Source organism: Bubalus kerabau, chromosome 11, assembly GCF_029407905.1.
Source record: "Bubalus kerabau isolate K-KA32 ecotype Philippines breed swamp buffalo chromosome 11, PCC_UOA_SB_1v2, whole genome shotgun sequence".
NCBI classification, from domain to species: Eukaryota; Metazoa; Chordata; class Mammalia; order Artiodactyla; family Bovidae; genus Bubalus; species Bubalus kerabau.
In genome coordinates, this window is record NC_073634.1 from 9,855,036 (window position 1) to 9,860,395 (window position 5,360).

A 5,360-nucleotide genomic window follows, 5' to 3' on the forward strand; every position below is an offset into this window, starting at 1 on the left:
CTCTAAATGCTCCATAGTGCAATGAAGAACATACAAATATCATTGCTGTTTTATAGATGTAAAACCAAGGAATAGACAGGTTAGAAAACTTGCTCAGGGCCACACAGCTGGTCAAAGGGAGAGCTGAGCCTCAGCAGTGAGCTCACATACTAAGCATAGACTGAGAAGTAAATGAATCATAGTCTCTGAATTTCGCAAAACCTCTTATGGGTCATTTTACCCTGTACTTGCCTTAAAATAGGGCAGTAGTTGTGGGGAGAGGAGCCCTGTGGACAGCACATGGCCATTGGTGTCAGACTCAGACCCCAGATTCTTCTCTCCAGTAACGGCCTTTCCTCTCCTCTCTTGGTGATACAAAGAGGAGGATACGGTGAGAATAGCTGTGCAGAACCACCCCTTAGACAACAAGCACTCGGATTTCTTAGAGAAGCTGATGCAAGGGTGTCCGAAAGAAAAACTGAAAAGAAAGCATCGCTTTCAGGAACATGATTATTAATAGTAAGGATTCCTCAACAATGAGGGGGCTGGGGATAGTTAGGAGATTGAACTGACTTTGTTTTTCCCAAAAAGAAAAATTTGAATTTGCTACATACTGGAAACTATTTACATAGCTGTTTACAGTTATATTGTGTTTACAGCTGTTCACATGTCATTTACATTGTTTAAGGTATTTTTTTAGTTGTCTTTTTTTAAATTGGAGGATAATTGCTTTACAATTTCTGCTGTACAATAGTAATTATGAATTGATGTAGTGAAACAATATATAACCTTGTTCTGTATTTTCTAAGTCTCCTGTAAATGTTATCATACTTTCATAAAATAAAAAATAAAAAATTAGACAAGAAAAAAGAAAAAGAGATAATTATGAACTGACTTCCAAGGAGCACTGCTTCTAGAAGAACAGGGTTTGGCACTGAGTTAAAAACTGAGTAGACTCACAAGCTTTTTGTTAGCTTATAGCTATGTTTAGACCGTTTTATGATTTCTATAATTGAAACCATATTTGCAGTAAGCTGGAAAATTAATGTTTTTTTGCTCCTGAAATCTTTATCTAGCAGGATGTAGGTCTAATAAGCATGGAAAGGGCTTCCCTAGTGGCGCGGTGGTGAAGGATCTGCCTGCGATGCAGGAGACCTGGGTTCTATCCCTGAGTTGGGAAGATCCCTTTGGGTAGGAAATAGCAACCCATTCTAGGATTCTTGGCTGGTGAATTCCATGGGCAGAGGAGCGTGGCAGGCTACAGTCCATGGGGTTGCCAGGAGTCGGACACGACTGACAGGCACAGGCAAGCAAGCTCGGGAAGTGATACTTTCTGGCCTCACACATGCGCACACCTCCTAACGCATTTGATGACGATGGCTGTTCTATTTAAAGCAGTCCGCATGAACTGTTGCTTTCCTTGCACTGTGTGCAGCGGTACTTGTGGACATTCTCAGTGGCGGCTACAGAAGGGTTAGGAGTGCGTAAGGGTTGGTGTCGTCACTGAGTCTGTAACGTCATAGTCTACAGATTTTTAAAGTTTCTACAAGGAAATATGCAGACTTTTAGTAAAATATCTATAGCACACCTGAAAAACATAAATATGAAATCAAGCCTGTATTATTACAATTCTTTCCTTTCCAAATAAGCACTGTGAGTGCCATGGAGATGCTACTTGGACTTTTATTTTTTAATTTTCTCTCTTTTTATTGAAGTATAGTTAATTTACAATGTGTTAGTTTCAAATGTATAGCAAAGTGATTCAGTTAATACGTGTATGTATGTGTGTGTGTGTATACATATATACATGTGTATATATATACTCTTTTTCAGGCTATTTTCCCTTATAGATTATTACAAGATATCGAGTCAAGTTCCATGTTATTATACAGTAGGTCCTTGTTTATCTATTTTTTAAATGATTTTTTTTACTGAAGTATAATTTATTTATAATGTGTTAATTTCAAGTGTACCACAAAATGATGCATTTATACATATATATATATATATTCCTTTTCAGAGTCTTTTCCCTTATAGGTTATCACAAAATATTAAGTAGAGCTCCCTTTGCTATATAGTAGGTCCTTTTGATGGAGAAGGCAATGGCACCCCACTCCAGTACTCTTGCCTGGAAAATCCCATGGACAGAGGAGCCTGGTGGGCTGCAGTCCATGGGGTCGCTAAGAGTTGGACATGACTGAGCGACTTCACTTTAACTTTACACTTTCATGCATTGGAGGAGGAAATGGCAACCCACTCCAGTGTTCTTGCCTGAAGAATCCCAGGGACGGGGGAGCCTGGTGGGCTGCCGTCTATGGGGTCGCACAGAGTCGGACACGACTGAAGCAACTTAGCAGCAGAAGCAGCAGCAGGTCCTTTTGATGATCTATTTTATATATGAGTGTGTATATGTTAATCCCAAATTCCTAATTTATCCCCCCCCCTTACCCCCTCATCCAGACTTTTAAAACAAAATGTGTGGATAAAATCTTTCTTCTTGAATGTAAAATGAAAACCATAGAAACCATCAAGATTGTGGAAAAGGGGCAAAGTGTCAGAATAAGAGGTGACATGCAGTATGTGGCACTAAAAATGATAGTTATGAAAGTCAGGTAATAACATAAAAAAAACCACTTGTGATATAATATTAAAAGAGATCACAAAGATATATGTGCCTAGAAGAAAAAAGGAGTAGATGGAAATATTCCAAAATGCTAACTAACAGTGATGAGAATTTGGTAGCAAGATCAGGAAGGATGTTGAGTCTTCTCTTTTTTCCTTCTTATTTTCTGTATCATGGTTATATTTTTTTAATAATAAAATGTTTTAAAAATCTGTACTAATTGGAATGACTGAACCTTCCTACACACTTATGACACTAGTTAACTTGTGTCAAAGAACAACCGAAGACAGTGTTTTCTCGTAAAATTTAATGGTACGATTAGTTGGGCACATTTGCTGGGCTGTGACTCATGTTTAGAACTTGACACATGGTAAATATTTCACCTTTCCTTGTTAAAAGCAGTGACTTCCTCATTCACTGGATGAACTGAAAACTGAGTCCAAAAAAGCACAGAAATTATAACCAGGCACTGGGAGAGAGTAACCAGGAAAGGTTTTAAGGTCTCCAGATCCGAATTCTACTTTGCGATTTGTCCCTGCTGGCCTTGGTTTCCTATTTCAGCATGTGAATGACGAGAAAATGCCCGGCTCAGCACGCTGATTTGCCGCTAGAGCAAAACAAAACCACAGAGAACAACCCACAAGCTGAATGTAAAATCAGAAGGCCAAGTAGAGGTGGCAGAGTGGCTCCTGTGAGATGCTCCTGACCACGCAGGTGGCCTCTGCTTGAGCACTTCTGGGATGGGGCAGCACACCCTCTGTGGATTGACTCATTTCATCGAGGAGAGTTCTGTTGTTACAAAGTAGATGGTACGTTGCATTGGGTCTTAGATGGGCCTCCAGAAAGTTCTGTTCCATTGTCTTAGTTCCACCTCTGTATTAGGGTCTGGGGCACAAAGAGTGACCACCCTCCCTTGTATTAGAAGTTAAGCTTCCACTGGGGCAGCTGAGCTTGTTTCTCCCATCACACGAAGGGTTCAAAGATGTTCTAAGGGTTCAGTCAACCAAGGGTTAACTTAAAAAAAATAAAGGGTCCACTAAACTAAGGGTTCAGTCAACCAGGACCCCGACACCTGTCTGGTTTTGTCTGCCACCCGTGCTTTTGCTTTTTGTGTGTCTTGTCCTGTACTTACGAAATTAGGTTTGGGAAATAAGAACAGAACTTTAGATTTGTCTCTATAACATTTTATACTGTTAGATTTGGCCTCTGGTTCCATCTTCATGGGGTCTTTGGCGTCCTGATTCACTCACTCCGTGAATTCAGATTTTAAGTCTGCATCTCCCATCGTGTGGTGAGAGTGCCTTTATGTTGTAAGAACTTGCTCTGCAGCTCCCAGTTCCCTTCCCAACCTCTGGCTTGGGTTTGTGGCTCCCTCGCTCTCTAATTTTGTTTTAATATTTATTTATTTGGCTGCATTGGGTCTTAGTTGTGGCATGTGAGATGTTTGTTGTAGAGCGCAGACTCGCTAGTTGTGGTGCAGGGTCAGCAGCTGTGGCATGTGGGCTCTAAAGCACGTGGACTTCTGTAGTTACGGCTTGCAGATTTAGTTGCTGGCAGTCTGTGGGTTCTTAGTTCCCTGACCAGGAATCAAACCCATGTCCCCTGCATTGCAAGGCAGGTTCTTAACCACTGAACCACTGGGGAGGTCCTGTAGCCCTCTCTTGTCTGCATTCATGACCCCCAGGAATGTTATCAACATCCACTTCCACACTCTCTGGTTCTTTTGGCTAATGCTCACTTGGTAATTTTTTTTTCTTTTTTGATTTCAGATTTCAGCTTTGCTTTTTAATCTTGAATTTGCTTTTTTGGGTGTGTGGAGGAAATGTTTTCCTTCCATCCACCCTGTCTCCTCTCTTGACTTATTACAGCTGGAGGGTGACCACACCCAGCCTGGCAGCCGCTTTCATGGGAAGAACCAAATGCAGTGCCCGAGGTTTTCCATTGGTGACCCTTCTTCAAATTAACCCATGTGTCATGAAGTGTGGGTGTATTCAACTCTGCTAACTGCATTCTTCATCTTGCTCAAAAGAAAGAGATTTGAAATGCTTTCATGAAGTCCTGCTTCATTAAATTTGCAGTATTCTGCTTAATGGAGCTTCCCTGGTAGCTCAGACGTAAAGAATCTGCTTGCAATGCAGGAGACCCAGGTTGGATCCCTGGATGGGGAAGATCCCCTGGACCAGGAAATGGCAACCCATTTCGGTATTCTTGCTTGGAGAAACCCATGGACAGAGGAGCCTGGTGGGCTACAGTTCATGGGCTCTCAAAAAGTTGGACAAGATTGAGCGACTAATATACACATTCACACTTTGCCTAATCGCCTCATCATAGCCCCATCAAACAGGAGATTTGCTGAGCTTCCTGAGGCTTGGCTCATTCTTCGTCTTAGTGATCATGGCTCCATTAAGTGCTGAAGACAATCACTGTAATAATCCATCTGGCATTTTTCCTGTTCACTAATCTTTGCTTGCACAACCCCTGAGACCCAGTGATGGCTGTGGGAGCTGTCTGGAGGTAGGAAGTACTAAGGGGTGGCTTTTTCCTAAGAGGCTTGGTAGGAAGCTGGAAGACAGAGTGTGACTTAGTGGTCTGGGACAGTCATGGAGATGATCTGACTTTTTGTGTGTCATTGCCTGGAATGGGAGTGAAGTCAGCCTGCAGGGTTCTGACCAGATCCTCCCAGGGCCTGACCACAAAGGTCATGGGCAGCCATTGGCCATGGCATGTTGATGCTCTAGCTGAAAGGGACAGAGGTTAA